General features: G+C 42.6%; 1 long non-coding RNA gene across 1 annotated transcript in view; it reads right to left on the bottom strand.

Moving 5' to 3' along the window:
- Window positions 1-3204: 3204 nt before the first annotated feature.
- LOC141165241 (uncharacterized) overlaps window positions 3205-21855 on the bottom strand; it is an 85093-nt gene continuing 66442 nt past the window's right edge. Inside the window, exons 2-3 of the long non-coding RNA XR_012251109.1 lie at window positions 5023-5167; window positions 3205-3685 (exon numbers count right to left, since the gene is read on the bottom strand). This is a non-coding gene — a long non-coding RNA (uncharacterized lncRNA). The remainder of the gene's footprint in view (window positions 3686-5022; window positions 5168-21855) is intronic.

The following is a 21855-nucleotide window of genomic DNA, read 5'->3' as shown; positions in this document are numbered from 1 at the left end:
GCATGTATATCCGCACCCCATGGTCCCCAATGGGATTCCGCAAGTTCTATGCACATGCTGCGGATTTTCCGCAGTGTTTATGCCGCGTTCAAAAATCCGCAGCATGTCATTTAATTTTGCGTTTCCGCAAGCGGAATTGCCTTTGTCCAATGCATAAAAAACGCAAGGCAATTCCGCATGTGGAAAACGCGCGATAAACGCGTGCGGAATTCCGCATGCGTTTTTCCGGGAGAGGACTTGCATTTATGCAGCAGAAATTTTCTGCTTCATAAATGCAACGTGGGCACATAGCCTAAAAGGTTTGAGTAAAGTTCTAGCAGTCCTGTGACAGTTAAGTATGCATTTTTCCAAGCAGTTGGAGGATTTCCAATAATGCAATTCACAGGAAATCAATTAGCTACACCAATTTTTTGTTTAATCTGGCAAAGCTGGTGAATTTGAATTTCAAAAGATTCACTCATATTTAGAATTAGCCATTTGTAGACACATGTATGGGAGTATGACTTAAGGAGACAGGTAAGTTCACATAGAAAGCTGCAAATATAAAATTGTAGAATACTTTCAAATGCATTAGAACATTTAAAAAAATGGTACAAATGGTAATATATTCTTTAAAAAAGTTCCTTTAATTACAAAAGTTTATTTTCTTATCGTGACATAATATTAATGTTACATTCAATTACAATCACTAGGCTATGATTTAGTGACTTGTTTCTATTTCTAAGGCCAGACTAAGTAATAAATTGAAAGGATTCATTTTATGCCTGTATTAAGCCTTGAAATCTGTAGCTACAAGTTCATAAAATCATTGCCAGAGCGCGTCATCCCGTCACATATGAATTCAAGAGGTTTTAGATTTCTGAAATCCGAAAGAGACTTAGCTACTGCACTTAGCACATCACAGAATCAGTTCAGCTGCACAGAAGGATAATAAAAAATGTATCCCTTAAGCTGAATACAACACAATGTGCTGCACAAACAATAATAACAAACAGTGCTAGCAGGAAATGTTAGCACGTAGCATCTGTTATGATCACATAACAATGAGACAGATGTTTAATCCCAACTGTTAACATAAGATCATTTGTATGTTTGAAGAGATAGATCCCTTTTGGGTTTTCTCATTTTCTCATTGTTTCCTAGATGTGCAATTTTTTCATGGTGTTTTCCCCTCCTCCTCATTCTCTTCTGTGGATTTCTTTTTTTTTTGTTTATTCACCTTTATTTTCCATCTTCATGGATAGGGAGTGGTAGCACATTTGGCTAAATCAGTTTGTACATCCTTTGCTGATTGTGTGGTCTTGTTCAATAGTCCATTGTCCTTTCACCTACACAGTCTCACAGAACGTCCTTGGGCAGATCATCAAGCATGCTGAGTCCAAATTGTGAAAGGGGCCACACATATGAATCAGTATGGTTCGGCAGCATCGGCCAAGTTCCTGTGGAGTGGAATAGAAACTCCCTTGACTCAAATTAAATCTGTCTCTTTTATTTCAATTTGGAGGCAGAAGAGAAAAAAAGGCAGTGATTATCAGAGAGTTGGAAGTTTATAGGACTTATCAAGGTCTTAGCTTTTTGGGTGGCCTTTTAGGACACAGCTGACCTGTCAATGCCTTTGAAACAAGCAGGGAGAATAATGAAATGTTTTCTTTAAGAAAAACAAATAGAGATCTGGATTACATCTTCTCGGTGTCTGTTGTATTGTTAAAAGTTCAATAGAGCAATAAACAGAACAGCATATATCTACTGTGCACAAAATGGGACCAAGGCCACTGCTCTGAAGAAAACCTAACCAGCTTAAATAAGTAATACTATGTTAGAAGAATTGTTGACATTTTGTGAGATGGCTTTCCTTCTGGATCATCCTAGAAAATTTACCTGGTAAATTGCTTTCTGTGAAATTTACAAGTTGCTTTATTAACCATTTTCTGTCTATCATTTCAATTAATTTATACATGCATGTATGTATAAATGTATATATGCATATATATATATCGATGTAATATGAGCTGGTAGGTTCTAATAAAAGACTCAGAACTCACTGGCTGTGGCTTCTTATGTAGCAGAAGAGATGTGGCAGGTCTTCAGATAGGCTACTGCTATGACCTCTATTCACGCATCAGAGAAAATGTGTACTTCTTTTTGGACGACAGATGAAAGGGACTTTAATGCAACTTGAGACATGGAGTTGTTCCAATACTTTCAGAGATTTCTTCAATGTCTCTCACCTTTGTTCAATCTGCGTTAGTAGTAGAGTGTCCCAATCTGTGTAAACTGGCTCCGCGGTATCTTTTTTTGAAAGTTGATGGGTGCTACAAACCCAAGAGGATCATAGATGCTGTTTACGACAGATAAGACTCCTCGCTTGGTGAAAAATTTGGCGCACACTTACATTTAAAAATGTGAAGTTTATTGCACACTGACACTTAAAATGTGAATGTGTCCTATTTAATGTCAGACAACAAACCTAGGCTGTGATGCATGGGAGGAACATCAGAACCAAGATTAGGGTCCTTCAAGCTCATTGCATGGTCTTCAAATGGAAATGCTTTCATTACTTTCTGGCTGTTGGAAATTATCTTATGAAGCCTCAAGTTCCTACAAACAGGATTTCTTGCGTTGTTTGAGGAGATCACTTGCCTCTTTACTTTAAGTAAGGATTTAAGTCCATCATGTACGTATAAGTTTTTCTCAGCAAATTGATGAGCATCAGATCCATACTCCTTTTCACCTTCCTGGGCTTTCCTTCTCAGTTCATATATTGGTAACATTCATCAGTGCTTGTATAAGCAGGTACCAGAATGCAACAGCAGAGACACAGGCAGAACAATAGTATATTTCTTTTATTTAACAACTAATGTTAATTGTAAAACACGTATTATATGGTAACAGTTTCTTTACTTTTGACAGTAAAATAAGCAGGAAATCACATAACAGACTAAATTATCAGACTACCTTAGAATTGTATGGTAGTTTAAAATGATTTACTGGAGGGAAAGGGAACTGGATTGTCATTAATTATACTGGGTGAGAGGCAGTCTTTTAACGGTTTGGCAATTCTCTGTTCCTATGAAAACTCGCTGCCCATTTCACTCGTAACTCTCTATCCACTTTTGCGATGTCGCTCTAGTATCTACTGTCTTTCCCTCTATCCATGCCGGTACCATATGTCTCTGTAAGAGGTAGCGGCCCATCTCACGCGTTCTTTCTGGTCACCGACCCGACCGTGAACCTCTGATCTGACACCTCCAGAGATTCTGCGACGTCCTGTCACTGGCGCACACGTCTGAGAACCGTGCAGCTGCAACCTGTTCGCATCCTGTTGACTGACGTCACTTGGGTGAGAAACCTTGACTGGCATCACTCGGATCTTTGGGGCTTGACCGTCAACATCTAGACTGGGAATCTTGACTGGCGTCGCTCGGATCTTCGATGCTTGACTGTCGACATCTGAGCTAGGTGGATACGTGGCACCTTTCTTCCTGACAGGAGCTCTGGACGCTGCTGTCGCTCCTACCATCTCTCTCTTTGGCGCTAGAATCACCTCAGAACTTGCACACGCGCTGTTTTTCTCCTCAGCTAATTTCCCTGACAACACTGTACCCGGAGTCCTGATCAAACTCCTCCCATCTGCCACGTCTCCATGCTGTTCTGGTTCCACAGGGTCTTGTCTGCTTACATTTGACTACAGGGAGACACACAGGACAAACTTGAGAAAGTAAAACAGTTTGCATAGCAGCATAACAGAAATAATACAATTGTAATATAGCAATGTATGACTTGTAGACTATGAACCCTTGAAGGCAGGGTCCTCTCTCCTTCTGTACCAGTTTGCCGTTACCTTTTTGTTCAAGATTATTGTAATTGTTTTTGCTATCTATTCCCCCTTTTTCACATGTAAAGCGCCATGGAATAAATGGCTCTATAATAATGAATAATAATAATAATTCCCAAGTTGTTGGACATGACAGAGATGATGAACCCTCCTAATTATGTGCAAACACTGAGCAGTAACTCAACTTTGGTTTGTGTTTCAGTGAAGTTACCATTATCCAACAAACTACAGGGTGTCCCTAAAATCTGAACACATAGACTAAAATACATATTTTGAAGAAATTAAATTTATTAACAACATTTTGTTAAATTAGAATGTTAAATAACTTCTTCAATATGATTTCCATCATTTGCGATGCAAAGGTTGATGCACTTTGCAAAATTCACTCGATGTAATAAATCCACATTGCTGTCAATTTTAGCACATTCATTTTTTATGCATTCATTCAAGTGTGTCACATCTGTGATTTTCATTGAGTAAACGTTCTCCTTTGGCATACCCCAGAAAAATCAGTCAAGGTGACTAAGGTCAGATGAACAAGGAGACCACTCCACATGCCCATGTCTTCCATTCCAATTAGGGAAATTTTCATTCAGCCAATCTCTTATATCCATGGCAAAATGGGCAGTGGCGCCATCCTGCTGGAACCGTTCAAGAAATCATTCACAAAAACTTGCAATTTGGGGCATTAATTGATCTCTCAGCATGGCAAGATAAGTCTCACCAGTTACATGTTCATCAATGAAGAATGGTCCCAACATATAAGCTTTCCACAAATCACACAACATCATAGATTGCTTTGCAACCATTATCAAACATTCTGTCTGTTGACCTCACCATTCACATAAAACAAAGCTTCATCGCTGAACAGCACAGAGTCTTCAGTGAAACTAATGTTTTCATCCAATGTAATGGAAAACCATTCATGCATCTCAAGTTGTCTATCAGGGTTATCCTCTGTTGAATGATGCAAGATTTGTAACTTGTAAGGATGAAATTTTTGCTCTTTTAAGATATAATTGATGGTTGTTTTGGGAACACCCAGCATCATGAATGTCCCACGAAGTGATTTTTGAGATTCATATAAATTTTAGCCATGACACATTCTTACATTTTGGTCAATACATTTCGTCATCCAGAACAGGGTTTTCCATGACACTGTCTGTTTCTTTGAACTTTTTAGTCACCTTCGCCACCATGGAAAAGCCAAGTGGAATCCTCCCTTGATAATGTGTATTAAATTCATCTGCTATCTTTTGATATGACCATCCTTCACCTCGACTGAGAATTACCAGTTCAATTCAGTCTTCTTTCGAGAAAGCCATATTTAATCTGTGGAGGAAAAAAAATTATAGTTAATGAGAATTCCTATGTGTCCAGACTTTAGGGACATGTACCAATGTAAATGCTATCAAGGTTTGTTTTAGGGATATTTTATTGTGCCATAACATTACTCCGTGATAGGCATTGAATAATCTTGTTTTAGTATTTGTGGGTATACGTATGGTGTTCTTAACTTGCCTTCAATATTTTTTACAATTAAAATCATAAGGATCTATGCATTTTCCCCCTTAAATAGCATATTTTTGCCCAATTCTGCTCACTTTATCTGACATAATTACCTATGTAAACATTTGGCATGCAGTATATATTAAATAGAAGTGCAGACAGCTGTCCCTGGAGTACTAAGGCTATCTATCTCAATAAGCCACTTCCCTTGCACAGGTCACAATCACCAACAACTTAATGTGAGCAGATCCTCTGTTGACTGAATCATTTCCAGTTTTTGTTCATACAGCTAGACGGGATATCCGGTAAGATGGAGAAAAGAGAGGGAAGTTGGCTCAATCAATTAATGATTCCCTATTAATTTTCCAAACGTCTTGGAGTATAGCATTACTGTTTGTCTGCTTTGATTCCTGTGTTTTGTGAAGGATGCTTATAAGTGGAATGTAGCCATCTTGCCATCAAGCAATTACATGCTGTGTAACTTGTAACCTATTTTAGGAGCCTGATATGCAATTCTATGAAAATTAGACTGCATCACACCTTCCCGACTGAGTGATTTTCCATTTTCATTTATTCCTCTTCTTCTTCCAAGAGCCATAACTTTTTTATTTTGTCCACTGACATAGCTGTATGAGAGCTTGTTTCCTGCAGGACTAATGCACTTTTGAATGAATCTGTCCATTTTACCATAAGACGGAAAAAAAAGTTCCAAGTGAAATTGGAAAAAAAAAACAATTCTGCAATTGTTCTTTGGGCTTTGTTTTATGGCATTCATTGTGCAGTAAAAATTACCTGATAATATAATTCCCAGATGACTATGATTCCGTTGATAACAAACTTGCATTTTTTTTTTGTCTGAGTAATGAAAAAAAATTGGAAAAATTTTCTTGTGTTGCTCTTTTCAAAGATCTGTTACGTTTTCATTTTTTGGTCACTGGAGCTGTTTGAGGGCTCGTTTTTTCCACCTAAAGCTGAAATTTATTTAATATAATGACATTTTGATTGCTCCTTATTGCATTTTTTGTGAGAATAAGGCAACTGAAAAAAACACAATTCTAGTGTTTTGATTTTTTTTCTCCTTACTGATTTTACCAACCAAGTTAATTAATTTTATATTTTCATAGATCGGTCTTTCATGCACAGGGCAATAGCAAGTATGTTTTTTTATTTCTTTATTTATTTTTAATGGGGGAACAGGAAGTCAATTCGAACTTTTAGATTTTTTTCATTCTTTATACTTTTAAAAAAATTTTTTTTAAATTTTTACTATATTTTGTAGTTCTCTGTAATTTACTGCAATTTCCTCCTTTGAAGCCCAGCTACATGCTGGGCTTCATGAAAGCACCATCATGACAGTCACATTTGTCTTCAGCTGTCATGGAAACCTATTGATGTCAAGGGGGTGTCAAGGAAATGGGAAAGGGGGCGATGGGCATTTTGAACGGTATGCCCTCCTGAACTGCGTGCTGTAAATGGTGCTGTCAAAGATTAACAGCAGTATTTAACAGGTTAACAGCATTGAGTGAAGCTCGGCTCAACCTGCGATTGTTAGGGTTCTTGCAGATGTCCGTGAATCTTGGTCCAATCACGGACCTCAATGCACGTACTGGCAGTGGTCTTCCGATACAAGCGTGACAGCCTCATAGAAATATATGAAGCTGTTGTGCGCCGGTCTTGAGACCCTCAGCCAGTCGATCCATTGTGGTCTGTGATCATACTGAGATCCACTGACACCTGCATGAGCCTTTCGAGGAAAATGATGGCTGAATATATCAGCCATCATCTGCTGGCCATAAATCAGGCTTAATTTCAAAGAAAGGGACTCGACAAATGATGAAAAGGTATGTGACATGACAAGAAGAGGTTAATCCAACTAGAGTACCTAGGATACTATTGTAGGACATTAATGGTTTTGTACCAGCTAATGAACAATAAGTTGCATTTTGATTTTATATTACCCATTAAGAAATATTTACATGTGACAATAAGACATATAGAGTCAGTATGCCAAAGTTGTGATTCCTCTTTTTTTTGATACACTTACTTTAGTCCAGACTGATTAATAAATCTTATATGTATTATAATTAATAATAACAAATTTACACAGCAAAATGGTAAAATTCAACTTTTCATTATCATTACTATCACCAGTATTCATAAATTCATCTGAAAATAAATGCATAATAAGCTACATATTTAATAAAATAATTATGCAATATTAAAGTAGTTGTCCACTACTTCGGTTTTTTGATGCGGTGGCCTAAACATGCTGCCATGGCCTGCAGCATCTGGGTACTCACAAGAAGAATATCTTGGTCGTCAATTTCAAAGGGAGCTGCCAGCAACGGATCTTGATGATTTTCTCCCAAATGCATTTACTATGGCAGAACATTCCCCGGAAAAGCATTAATTAAGTCATTAATAGCATTCCAAGATATGTTATGTAGGCTTGCATTATTTCTGCTTGTACCACTCAAACCCATCACTGAAAAAAAAAGTGTTCAGGTGTCTTCTGCTTTGAAACTGTTTTCTATGTTGTACACAAATGTTAAAAAAAGTGATGGTGTCAAAGCTTAAGGGCAGCACGGTGGCTCAGTGGTTAGCACTGCAGCCTTGCAGCGCTGGGGTCCTGAGTTCAGATCCCACCAAGGACATGTGTTATAGCGGAATATGTTAGCGCTATATAAAAATAAAGATTATTATTATTAGCTTCTGCAAAAGACAACAGAAAAGTTGCCAAAAAAGATACTGCATGAAAAACAATGTGTCTCAAAGACTTTGTGTGCTCATACCCTAATGGAAATTCCCCTAGAGAATGTGTCATCAGAAAATGTTTAAATCAGGTTTTTAAGTTACATGTATTATGTACTTTGACAATACTGCTTATTTTTCATATCATGATCTTTACTAAAATGGAAAAATTAATAATCTAGCAATTTTCTCACAGGCCTTTGGGACTATTTTACTATTTACTCATACTTCCTTTCAGAAAGAGTTTTCAGCAGGCTCCTTATTAACAGAGGCAAGAAGACAATGACAGGTAACATCTCTATACACAGCTGACAACACAGGATCCGCCATTCATAATAGGTGATGTCACAGCTAACGCCTCCCTTCACAATGAACTTTGCACACCCTCATTAGTTGCAGCTATATAAAAGATAGGGTCTGTTTTCTAAAAATGTACATGTCGATTTCCTGAAATAACAGTAAACTAAAGTCTAAAATAAAGCCCCAGTGGCCAGTTTGAAAATTGCAAGATTTGTATATTTTTTTTACTTTTAATAAGATTTTGATATGTAACATTTTTTTAAAAAAATTGATACATTTAAAACATAAACCTGATTTAAACAGTAAGTCATTTTCTGATTCAAACTTCCTTTAAGGTTTATTATTAGAACTTCAGTTATTATGGAATTACCATATAAGTCATTCCGTAATATATTATTAAAATAGTATTCTTTATATTAATTTTTGCCAAAAACATTTAAAAACTGCTATAATTTAGTACACAAATACTGCTTATCCTAGGGAACAATCTATTCTGGATTTTTGCCATGAAAGATGCTATTGTCCAAAATACTGTAGTTCTTTGACGCTACATCAGGAAGTTATAATCGTTAAACTGCAAAAGAAATAGGTCAAAGATCCAACTCTTTTTCTTAGTGTCCTTAGCAGAACCAACAATTGTGAGATCAATGGGATATTGTAAAGCACAACTGTGCTGCCAGAGGGCAGTGAGGAACAGTGGACACATCAGGGCTGAGTCCAGAGTGAGCAGCAATGCGCTGCACTATTATTTCGTAACTAGGATAAAATGTTCTCGGTTCTTTTTTCCCAGACATATTTCTGAGTGCTAGACCCATCATGTGCTGTTGGGTCCAGAATTTTTTAGCAGATCACTAGTTATTACATGAGCTACAAAACATTTGTACTATTTCACCTTTTGGGGCATTATAGGGGTTAATGATAGACATCTTGGATAAAATCCAAGCATCAAATGAAAAACATTTCACAGGTCAGCAGATGGCTGACTTCTCCCCAAGGCATAAATTAATAAAAAAAGACCATGAGAAACAGCTAAAAAGTAAATGAAGCACAGAGTACGAGAAATCAAAGTTTTTTCGAAAATCATATCACATCGCCTGATGATGAGATGTGCCCAGTACTATGTAAAGTTTACCTCACGTGGTCTTATGCGAAAATATGGTAATAAATGAATGATGCACGTCACATAAAAGCTGAAAAAGTGAGCATTGAAATATTCCTTCCAGAAAATGCAAGCTGTATAATGTTGAGGTGCACATAAATTATTCATAAGTGTCCTCCTCAAACATACAGAAGAATAGACACACCAAGGTTTCAGACCTTAATTAGCCTGTTAAAGTTATGGCTTGTTCACTATCAGTGTTAGGAAAAGCCAGGTGATTAGTGATGAGCGAGCATGCTCGCTACTGCTCGATGCTCGCCCGAGCATCTCACTGCTCTAGATGCCAGGCGCTCGCCGAGTATTTCCGGGTTGCTCGGATGGAACTCGGGTCCCCTCCCTGCATGTTTGGCGCTCTTTAGAGAGCCAATGAACATGCAGGGATTGCCTGCCATGCACTGTAATGCCATAGCCATGTTGGTTGTCAGCATTACAATGATTGGCTGTCCGCACAGCGTCATCAGGTCTATATCAGACCTGGCGCCGCCATGCTCATCACAGTCACTCCAGATCAGACAGTGTTGGGAGAGCTGCTCCTGTGTCAGGGAGAGATTTGATTGTGTATTAGGTAGAGTAGGGAGAAAAACCGTACATTACACATATCAATCTTAACAAACAGTCCTTCTGAGGACTAATCCATCTGCAGAGATATCAGGCAGGCAGTATATATAGGCTGGCAGGCAGGGTATATAGCAGACTGCAGTGCATATAGCACAAGAGGCTCCATTCCAGTTCTGCCTTCTGCTGCTGTTAGATATTTCTATACAAAGGCCCAGGTCTCAGGGGCCAGGAATACTTTTCTTTGGATCTTAATCCTCATTATTTGCTTAAAAAGCAATCCAGAGAACACTGTTTTTTCTGCACCATTTGCTTATTGGCACTGCAGAGTAAAGCCAGGTCCTTTCCATATTAGAGCGCTAGAAATCCAGCTATTTAATACTGTGTTTTCTCCGTCAAACGGATCACATATACGTTGTCAGAAAATACTGCCAAGTCTGGCCTCCATTAAAAAATTTCCTTCAGTGTGTCAGTGAAGCAATTCACAGCAGTTTGCTGTTCAAACTACTTACCTACAAGCCAGGTATTTAAAACTCCGTTTTCTCCGTCAAATGGATCACATATAAGTTGTCTGAAAATATTACCATTTCTGGCCTCCATTAAAAATTTCCTTTACTGTGTCAGTAAAGCAATTCACAGCCGTTTGCTGTTCAAACTACTTACCTACAGGCCAGGTATTTAAAACTCTGTTTTCTCCGTCAAATGGATCACATATAAGTTGTCTGAAATTATTGCCATTTCTGGCCTCCATTAAAAATTTCCTTTAGTGTGTCAGTGAAGCAATTCACAGCAGTTTGCTGTTCAAACTACTTACCTACAGGCCAGGTATTTAAAACTGTGTTTTCTCCATCACATGGATCACATAATTTCGCTCCAAACTCAGTCATTTGTAGTGAGCGTGGAAGATACTGTCCTCCATTTAAAATGGCAAGGCACGTGGCAAGGGACAGGAAACAGGTCGTGATGCTAATGGTGCAGAGGCCGAGAACAAGGCCGTGGGCAAGCCGAAATTGTGCCAAAACACACACCCACATCTTCTCGCCTGACCTTCCTGTCCCAATTTCTAGGGGACCGCAGCACACCACTATGGTACCCAGAGCAGTGTCAAAAGGTTGTTGGTTGGATAGCGGATAATGCTTCCAGTCACTTAGCCACCACCACCACCACCCTGTCTTCCACACGGTCAAGTCTCAGTAGCCGTGAGTCTGGACTGCATATTCCTCACCCTGATCCTCCTTACTGCCACCATGCTGAGTACCCAGAGAAAAATTGATCCCACACTCGCCCGGTCCACTTGAAGCAGAGCAAGAGGAGATGGCGTGTAGCGATGCCAAAATATTTTAGCAGCTACGGTCACACAAAGGCGATGGTGGGAAAGTGTGACAAGAGGTGGACGATGATGAGACACAATTGCCAGAAAGTCAGGTGGAGGACCAGGGTGCGGAAGTGGAAGACGAGGTGGTGGATGATATTGTAACTGACCCAACCTGGCAGGAGGACATGAAGAGCGAGGACAGCAGCAGACAGGGGGAGGGAGGCAGAGCACCCCAACAGACAGGTAGAAGCAGTGTGGTGGCCACAGACAAAAGGCAGGCAACCGTTCCTCGTAACACCAACACAAAGGAAGTTGCCAGAACAACTGTTAGGTCTTCCCGAGTCTGGTTGTTTTTTAAAGACTCTACCGATAACCCTAAAAATGCCATTTGCACCACCTGCCAGGCCAGCATCAGCAGCGGTGGCAAAACGACCAGCCTGACCACCACCAGCATGATGAAGCACATGACAGCAAAGCACCCGACTTTTTGGGCCGAACCCCAAAGTCCAGGAACAGTGTCTGCAGGTGGCATCATTGCTTCTTCCCCTGTCCATGGTGCATGTGAAGATGCCTCCAGCCCTGCACCTGTCGTTGCACACTCTCAAGTAGCAGCATCAGGAAGCACGTCGATGTCCTTGTCCCGGCGCAGCGTTCAGTTGTCCATACCCCAGTCCTTGGAACGCAAGCGCAAACATGCAGCCAAAGCCCCACAGGCCACATGACTAAATTCTCACATTTCACGTCTGCTTGCGCTCGAAATGTTGCCTTTTAGGCTCGTGGAGACTGAAGCATTCAGCAACCTGATGGTGGCGGCCGTCCCTCGGTACTCGGTCCCCAGCCGCCAACATTTCTCCTGGTGTGCCGTCCCCACATTACACAAGCTCGTGTCCCAAAACATTAGCCGTGCTCTCAACAACCCAGTTAATGGTAAAGTCCACCTAACCACAGGCACGTGGACAAGTGCTTATGGGCAGGGACGGTACATCTCGCTGATGGCACACTGGATTAACATAGGGGAAGCCGGGACGCAGTCGGACCTTGGGACGGAACACGTCCTCCCGATGCCAAGGATTGCGGACCCTACGTCAATCAGAGTTGCCCCCACGGTCTACAGCTCCTGCACTTCATCCTCCTCAGCCTCCTCCTCCTCTTCAGCCTCCATCTCTGAAATGACCACATCAGTCACAAGCTGGAAGCACTGCAGCACTGCCTCGGCCAAGCGGCACCAGGCTGTGCTGAATCTAATATGCTTAGGTGAAAAACCGCACAATGCTGAAGAGTTGTGAACAGCTCTGAAAGAGCAGGCAGATCTGTGGCTCACACTGCTGAACCTACAGCTAGGCATGGTTGTGTGTGACAATGGCCGGAACCTGGTGGCGGCTCTGATGCGAGACGAGCTCACACATGTACCATGCCTGGCCCATTTGCTTAACCTCGTGGTTCAGCGGTTTCTCAAATCCTACCCGGAGCTGCCGGATCTGCTTGTTAAAGTACGTTGCCTGTGTGCCCATTTTAGAAAGTCAGCTACAGCTTCCGCTGCCCTTGCAGTGTTTCACCAGCGTTTGCAGCTTCGGCTCACAGACTCGTGTGTGATGTCCCCATGCATTGGAACTCTACACTGCAGATGTTGGGAAGGATTTGTGAGCAGAATAGGGCAGTTGTTGAGTACCAGCATCAACAAGGCCGTCGGTATTCAGTTCAGGCTCCACACATAAGACCTCAGGAGTGGACATGGATGTTAGACATATGTACCATCCTCCAAAACTTAGAGGACTCCACCAAGATGGTGAGCGGCGATAACGCCATAATTAGCGTCACCATCCCGCTTCTCTGTCTTCTGAAACGCTCTCTGCTCACAATCAAAGAGGATGCCTTGCAGGCTGAGCACGATGAGATGGAGCAAGGAACCATACAGGGTGATTACACAATGAGGAGGAAGAAGGAAAGGAGCTAGTTTCATGCACTATTGACGGTACTACCTGCACAGCTGTCATACCATCTGTTCAGCGTGGATGGCCAGAGAACAGAGAGGAGGAGGAGAAGGAGGAGGAGGAGAGCATGGTCAGTCATCCTCTTGGTGAGGACACAGAAGTCTTGTCTGTTAGCAGTCTGGTACGCATGGCTGAGTTACGCTGCCTTTCCCATGACCCTTGCGTTCTCAAAATTTTGGGTTACAGTCATTTCTGGTTGGTGACACTTCTAGACCCACGTTACAAGGAGAAATTTATATCTCTTATTCCTGAGGCAGACAGGTGTACAAAAATGGGGCAGTACCAGAAGGCCCTTGTTGCAGAACTATTAAAAAAATTCCCCGCTGAAAACGCTGGCGGCAGAGGGCACATTTCGTTGGACCACTAAGGAGTACAGGAGAGAGAGACACATGTTCAATCCAGCAGAGGCAGGAGAACACTGTCAAAGTTCTGGGAGAGTTTTCTCAGACCCTCCCATCGCACAGGCCCTGAGGCGTAGAGTATGCTCAAGAGGAGTGCAAAGTTTGGGAAGATACCTTGCCGACAGTACCAACGTCCTCTGTGATCACGCTGTGCCTTATAATTATTGGGTATCCAAGCTGGATATGTGGAATGAACTGGCTCTCTATGCCTTGGAGGTCCTGGCCTACCCTGCCGCCAGTGTTTTATCACAGTGGGTTTTTAGTGCCGCTGATGGAATTATAACTGATAAGCGTATCCGCCTGTCAACTGAAAATGCTGACAGGCTGACTCTTATAAAAATGAACAAGGGCTGGATTGGGCCAGAATTCTCAACACCACCGAATGATAGCAGCGTAACATAAACTCCAATCCAGTGTCTTTTCTTGGGAGGTGTATTCCCATGCACCTTTTCACACCCACACATGGGTATACGCTTCCTGATTTGGCTATTTGCTCTTGTCCTCCTCCTTCTCCTCATCCTCCACCACCATATCACCAGTGTGACTGTGGTCCGTGATGCAACACCCTCATAATTTTTTTAAAGGGTGTATATGATGGCCGTAAAAAAAATTTTTTATACAGTATACTTATGTATACCCCCCAGGTGTAAATGTTTGTCAGCCCATACACTTAGAGCATGGGCATTACAAGTATAGGAGACCCGCGCCTTTCTAATGGGAACATTTTTTTATGAGGCCCTCCTCCACGTCTCTTCCAAGGGCCATTGAAGTGCCTCCAAATTTTTGGCAGCCCTTGCATTCACTGCATAGGCCAACACTATGGCAGACTCTCTCCTTTCTAATGGGAATTTGTCATTACTGTGGCCATGCTCTATGTGTTTTTAAATTCTTAGTGGGGTTTATCCTAATGTTGGTCAGCCGTTGTACTCACTGCATTCCCTATAACTGTATAGCAGACCCTCTCCTTTCTAATGGGAACATGTCGTACCTTGTTACTGTGGCCCTGCTCCATGTGTCTTTAATTTCTTAATGGGGTTTTTCCCAAAATTGTTCAGCCATTGGACTCACTGCATACCCTTTAACTGTATAGCAAACTCTCTCCTTTCTAATGGGAACATGTCGTACTTGTTACTGTGGCCCTACTCCGTGTGTCTTTAAATTCTTAGTGTGGTTTTTCCTAAAATTGGTCAGCCGTTGGACTCGCTGCATACCCTATAACTGTATAGCAGACCCTCTCCTTTCTAATGGGAACATGTCGTACCTTGTTACTGTGGCCCTGCTCCATGTGTCTTTAAATTCTTAGTGGGGTTTTTCCTAAAATTGGTCAGCCGTTGGACTCACTTCATACCATATAACTGTATAGCAGACCCTCTCCTTTCTAATGGGAACATGTCGTACCGTGTTACTGTGGCCCTGATCCATGTGTCTTTAAATTCTTAGTGGGGTTTTTCCTAAAATTGGTCAGCCGTTGGACTCCTATGGATGCGCCAATTCTGGCAATTAGCCTCGCTCTTCCCACTGCCCTGTTGCAGTGGCAGTGGGGTAATGGGGGTGTCTTATAGATGCCTCTCCATTACTAACCTGGGCTTCATGTCAGCTGGCATTATAAGCTGACATCAACCCTAGCCCTATTACCCCACTGCCACCGCTACAGGGCAGTGGGAAGAGCGAGGCTAAGTGCCAGAATTGGCGCATCCTATGGATGCGCCATTTCTGAGGCGGCTGGAGTTTCTAGCCTGGTAGGGGGCCAATATTCATGGCACCCTTCCTGGGCTATTAATATCAGCCCCCAGCTGTCTGCCTAGCCTTTGCTAGCTATTAAAATAGGGGGGACCCCACGTCATTTTTGTTGTGGTCCCCCATTTTAATAGCTAGTAAAGGCTAGGTATTCAGCAGGGGGGTGATATTAGTAGCCTGGGAAGCTCAGTGGGTATTACCCCCTTCTCAGGCTTCAAACATTTGCCCCAGCCGTCTGCTTAACCTCCGCTAGAGACTAAAATTACGGGGAACCCTCACGCCAATTTTTTTTTAAATAAATCCTTTATTTTAACACTAAATGACAAGTACAGTAATCAACACTATCACTGTACTTATTATATATGTGACTGACATGTTTCTATCTATCTAATCTATGTGTGATGCTCTATTCTTTCTGTTCTAAATTGTCGGGTACCGATGCTGAATTGCCGGCCGGCTTTTTTAAAGAGACGGTGCATGAAAACACTATTATTTTTTTAAATAAATCCTTTAACACTAAATGACAAGTACAGCAACCAACACTGTCACTGTGCTTCTTATATATGTGACTGACATGTTTCTATCTATCTAATCTATGTGTGATGCTCTATTCTTTTTGTTCTAAATTGTCGGGTACCGGTGTATGCCGCTGCTGAATTGCCGGCTTTTCAAGTTTCACTGTGAGCACTGTTCCCATCGATTTGGGCAACCACTGTAATGCCACAATGACCATGGCTGTGACATTACAGTGAGTGCCAGACAATCCCTGCATGATGTGAAAAAATCAAGTTTCGCTTTTGGTGCATGTACAGTTATCGAACATAACCTCGAACAGCTGAATTTATTGCAAATCGTTCGCTTTAGTCGAACGACTCGAACACCGCCCAAAACAGCTCGAATTTGAGATTGGTGAGCAGTTCTAGTCGAACACCGCTCATCTATAGTCTTTAAATTCTTAGTGGGGGTTTTCCTAAAATTGGTCAGCGGGTGGACTCACAGCATACCCTATAACTGTATAGCAGACTCTCTCCTTTCTAATGGGAACATGTCGTACTTGTTACTGCGGCCCTGCTCCGTGAGTCTTTAAATTCTTAGTGGGGTTTTTCCTAAAATTGGACAGCCGTTGGACTCACTGCATACCCTATAACTGTATAGCAGACCCTCTCCTTTTTAATGGGAACATATCGTACCTTGTTGCTGTGGCCCTGCACCCTGTGCCTTTAAATTCTTATTGGTATTTTTCCTAAAATTGGTTAGCCGTTGGACTCACTGCATACCCTTTAACTGTATAGCAGACCATCTCCTTTCTCATGGGAACATGTCGTACTTGTTACTGTGGCCCTGGTCCGTGAGTCTTTAAATTCTTAGTGGGGTTTTTCCTAAAATTGGACAGCCGTTGGACTCACTGCATACCCTATAACTGTATAGCAGACCCTCTCCTTTTTAATGGGAACATATCGTACCTTGTTGCTGTGGCCCTGCACCCTGTGCCTTTAAATTCTTATTGGTATTTTTCCTAAAATTGGTTAGCCGTTGGACTCATTGCATACCCTTTAACTGTATAGCAGACCATCTCCTTTCTCATGGGAACATGTCGTACTTGTTACTGTGGCCCTGGTCCGTGAGTCTTTAAATTCTTAGTGGGGTTTTTCCTAAAATTGGTCAGCCGTTAGACTCACTACATACCCTATAACTGTATAGCAGACCCTCTCCTTTCTAATGGGAACATGTCATACCTTGTTACTGTGGCCCTGCTCTGTGTGTCTTTAAATCCTTAGTGGGGTTTTTCCTAAAATTGGTCAACCATTGGACTCACTGCATACCCTATAACTGTATAGCAGACCCTCTCCTTTCTAATGGGAACATGTTGTACCTTGTTTCTGTGGCCCTGCTCTATTTGTCTTTAAATTCTTAGTGGGGTTTTTCCCAAATTTTGGCAGCCCTTACAGTCACAGCATGGGCATTACCACAATAGGAGACCCGCTCCTTTATAATGGGAACATTTTTTTTACTGAGACCCTCCTCTATGTCTCTTCAAAGGGGTATTGGGTTGCGTCCAAATTTTTGGCAGCCCTTGCAGTCACAGGATACGCAATAACAGAATAGGAGACACACTTGTTAATAATCTGAACAACAAAGCATAGCCGGCTGATGGCTCTCTAACAATAGCTAGGGCCGACTGCTGGCCTTTTAAGAATAGTAAGGGCCGTCTGATGTCCCTATAAAAATAGGCTTTATGACTTTCAGAGTCCCTCCATCATAAATAAAAAAGGATGTGTCTGATGATGTGTCACACACCACATTGCCAGATAAGGTTTTAAAATGTTAAAATGACATTTCCCGGTGAATGCATTTGTCTTAAAAAATAACATAAAAAAAACAAAACAATAGGATCTTTCTTTAGTATAAAAAACAGCGTCACCAATTTAACCTCAATGTAATCACATTGCTCAGCTCATGCACCTCCTCCACCATCTCCGAAATGACCACATCAGTCACAAGCTGACAGCACTGCTGCACTGCCTTGGACAAGCGGCAACAGGCTGTGCAGAAGATAACATGTTTAATGCTTAAATGACAAACCGCCCAGTGCTGCAGATTTGTTGAAAGCTGTAACACTGCAGCCGGATCTGTGGCTCTCACCGCTGAACATACAGACAGGCATGGTCGTGTGTGACAATGGGCGGAAACTGGTGACAGAGAAATTACAGCCTGGGTAGATACGGTTTCCCTCTATGCCAGTCCTTTCACCGAGCTAAAGAATGTTGCTGTGGTGAAATACAACTCCCACTGAGAAGCTGTTTCAGATTGAAAAACATTGTGCCCTCCGAGGATTTGATTCTGAGGGCTAACCTTTATCACCTGCTCAAGAGCCCCATAGCAGCTTCAAAGTTACCGCTATCATGAACTCTCCTGAGGTAGAAGCTAAGGCACACCAGAGGATTCTCTGGTGGGACCGTCCAACCCTGCCGAGAAGCAGTACTGGTTAAGAAAAGTGTGTGGGAAGGTTCCCGGACTCTCTATAGCTTCTTTTTTACTGAGGAGGAAACACACGCAAACACGGGGTGAACATACAAAGTCCTTGCAGATGCTGTCCTTGCTGGAATTTGAACCCAGGATCCCAGCGCTGCAAGGCTTCAGTGCTAACCACTGATCCAATGTGCTGCCGTTCAACCACTAATATCTAACAGACTGGAGACACTTGCACCTACTGCCACTCTATCTTCAGCTCCTTTGTGAGAAAATAAAATTCCTGAGAAGCAAATTGGGGATGGCTTCGCTACTGGTACTGGGGGCAGTGCTAATACCATGGCGTCGTACCATAGTTTGCTGGAAATATTCCAGGCTTGTAGGAGGCAAGCAAATTCCCACAGAAAAGTACCAGCAGTAATGTTCAGGCCACATTTCAAGTGCAAGCAGCTTTAGAGGACTTCCTGGGAGAAATGACACGCAGGATAGATACGGTTTCCCTCTATGCCAGTCCTTTCACCAAGCTAAATACAACTCTCAGCAAAAAAAAAGTTGTGGACTGGCTCCCTACCTTCCCTGGCCACATTCACCTGTGCACGTGTTTGTGGTTAGGTGGTCCTTCCCAGTAAGTGCACTGGGGAGGGCACAGGTAATGTTGTGGGACCCGTGCTTGTGAAACCGGGAGGCGATACCGGGAAATATAGTGGCGGCTGGGGACCGAGTATGGACACCCGGCCGCCGCCGGCATGAGGTTGTGAAAAGCTTCCGCCTCCACGAGCTTAAAAGGCCATATTTCAAGTTCAAAGAGCTGCCCAGAAATATGGCAGTTTAGTGTTGCGGCCTGTGGGTGGGTGGCTGGCTGCATACTTGCACTTGCATTCCAAGTAACAGAAAACTAAGCAGATGGTTGCCACTATCATCATCATGGCCTCACCTCAGCACTATGAACTCTTCTGAAGGAGAAGCCAGGGCCCGCCGGAGGAGTCTCCGGTTCTCTGGTGGGTCCGTCCAACCCTGCCGAAAAGCAGGCCTGGCTAAGAAAAGTGTGGGGGAAGGTTCCCGGATACTCTATGGCTGCTTTTTTAATGTGGATCGGCCATGCTTATGCATGTTATTTCTCAAAACGCATTACAGATTAGGCCATTGTCCAACTCTGTATTCAAGAAATTAAATGTGCAAAGAAAGATGTGTGTGTGTCAAAGCACCACCGACAAGTGCGAGTTGATGTTGGACGGGCTGAAATTGCTTCTGTAACAAGCTCAATTATAGGACTTCCTGGGTGAAATGACACGCAGGGTAAATACGGTTTCCCTCTATGCCAGTCCTTTCACCGAGCTAAATACAACTCTTAGCAAAAAAAGTTGTGGACTGGCTCCGTACCATCCCTGGCCACTTTCACCTGTCCACGTGTTTGTGGTTAGGCGGTCCTTCCCAGTAAGTGCACTGGAGAGGGCACGGGTAATGTAGTGGGACCCATGCAGGTGGAAGGCGGAGGCGATACCGGGAAATATAGTGGCGGCTGGGGACCGAGTATGGACACCCGGCTGCCGCTGGCATGAGGTTATGAAAAGCCTAGGAGGCCACATTTCAAGTTCAAACAGCTGACAAAAATTTGGCAGTATAGTATTGCAGCCTGTGGGTGGGTGGCTGCCTTCATACTTGCGCTTACATTCCAAGGAATGGGGTAGGGACAACTGGATGCTGCAGTGGGAAAAGGACGTGGACGGTGATTGTTGCAAGTCTGCAATGACAGGTACATGGCGGGAGGCATCTTCGCATGCGCCAAGGATCACTTATGATAGGCAAACTTTTAGGCAGTGACCTGGGAGTCAGAGATGCTTCCAGAGGTCTTCCCAATGCTGTTCCCATGTCTTTTCAGCACTGTATGCATGTGTCTGATGATGTGTCACACATCACATGGCCAGATAAGTTTGTAAAATGTTAAAATGACATTTCCTGGTGAATGCATTTGTCTTGGTTGAAAGCAATGCAAAAGTGCAAAAACGCATCAAAAACTCTACGTGTGAACATAGCCCAAGGTGTGGAGGAGTATTTTTGTTTTTGGTTATTTATTTTGCCTTATATACAAGTCATTACCCTGGAAAGGATGTTCCTTAACATATTTCCCAAGAAAATCCATTTTGTTTTTGTATGTTTTATTATGAGTCCGTAAAAGTCGCGTAATACTTGTTATGATCTGCTTCAAGCACTAAGGAAAGAAAGGAGATCTGTCCCTACAATAGAACTAAGCTAGATCCCTACGATGTAACGGGGAACCTGATCCTGCGATCAGACCCGCTAAAGTCCTCGGCTAGTCTGTACGAAGACCTATAGATGCAAGGGAGGGATCCCTACAAGAACTAGGGACTGGGATAAAGTTGGACACCTCCTATCAGAAATTGTAGCAGTAAAAGACAAACACACAACATAGAACATAAAGGTCCGAAGACCTAGCTAAACTGACTGAGAAAGGTAACTAAGCACCAGGCTAGCTTGAGAGAAGAAATTACAATGAAGTCCAGCAAGGCCAGGAGGGCGGAGCAGGATTAAATAGGCCAAAAAGGTCATGTGACCAGCAAGATAGAAAAAACCTAACAGGAGAGTTCTAACAGTACCCCCTCTTCAATGAGGATCCTCCGGATCCCCTAGGCCCAGGCTTATCAGGAAATCTCTTGTAAAACGCTCTGACAAGTCTGGAAGCAGAAACATCATCCGCCCTCACCAATGAGTTATCCTCGGGTCCGAAACCCTTCCAAGCGACGAGATACTGCAAACTCCCTCTATACCGTCTAGAATTTAGGATGCGGGAAATTTCGTATTCCCCGTCCTCCACCAACAGAGGAACAGTGGCAAAGGCATCTCCATCCGACACATAAGCTCTTTTAAACAGAGAAACATGAAACACCGGATAATCTTCCAGGAGGTAGGAACCTCCAACCTAACAGCAGATTGGTTAACTACCTGAAGCACCTTAAAGGGCCCTACAAACTTGGGACCCAATTTTTTAGAAGGAATCCTCAACCGCAGATTCTTAGAGGACAACCAAACCATGTCACCAACAGCAAACAAAACCTCTTGCCGTTTCCTATCAAAGTGCCTCTTAGATTTTTTGTTAGCCTCCTGAAGATTACCACGCACATCCATCCAAACTCTCTCCAAATCACCGGAAAAACTCTCCTCCTCAGGCACAGCCGATACCAATTTGGAGAATGACCCAAAAGACGGATGTCTCCCAGAACAACAAAAAAAAGGCGAAAAACCAGCAGAAGAGGATGTATGGTTGTTAAGAGCAAACTCAGCAAGTGGCAGAAACTCAGACCACCCCTCCTGAT

Source organism: Phyllobates terribilis, unplaced genomic scaffold (genome assembly GCF_046119375.1).
Source record: "Phyllobates terribilis strain yellow unplaced genomic scaffold, ASM4611937v1 Scaffold_11__3_contigs__length_659146591, whole genome shotgun sequence".
Taxonomy (NCBI): domain Eukaryota; kingdom Metazoa; phylum Chordata; class Amphibia; order Anura; family Dendrobatidae; genus Phyllobates; species Phyllobates terribilis.
This window is presented reverse-complemented; position numbering and strand designations above follow the sequence as displayed.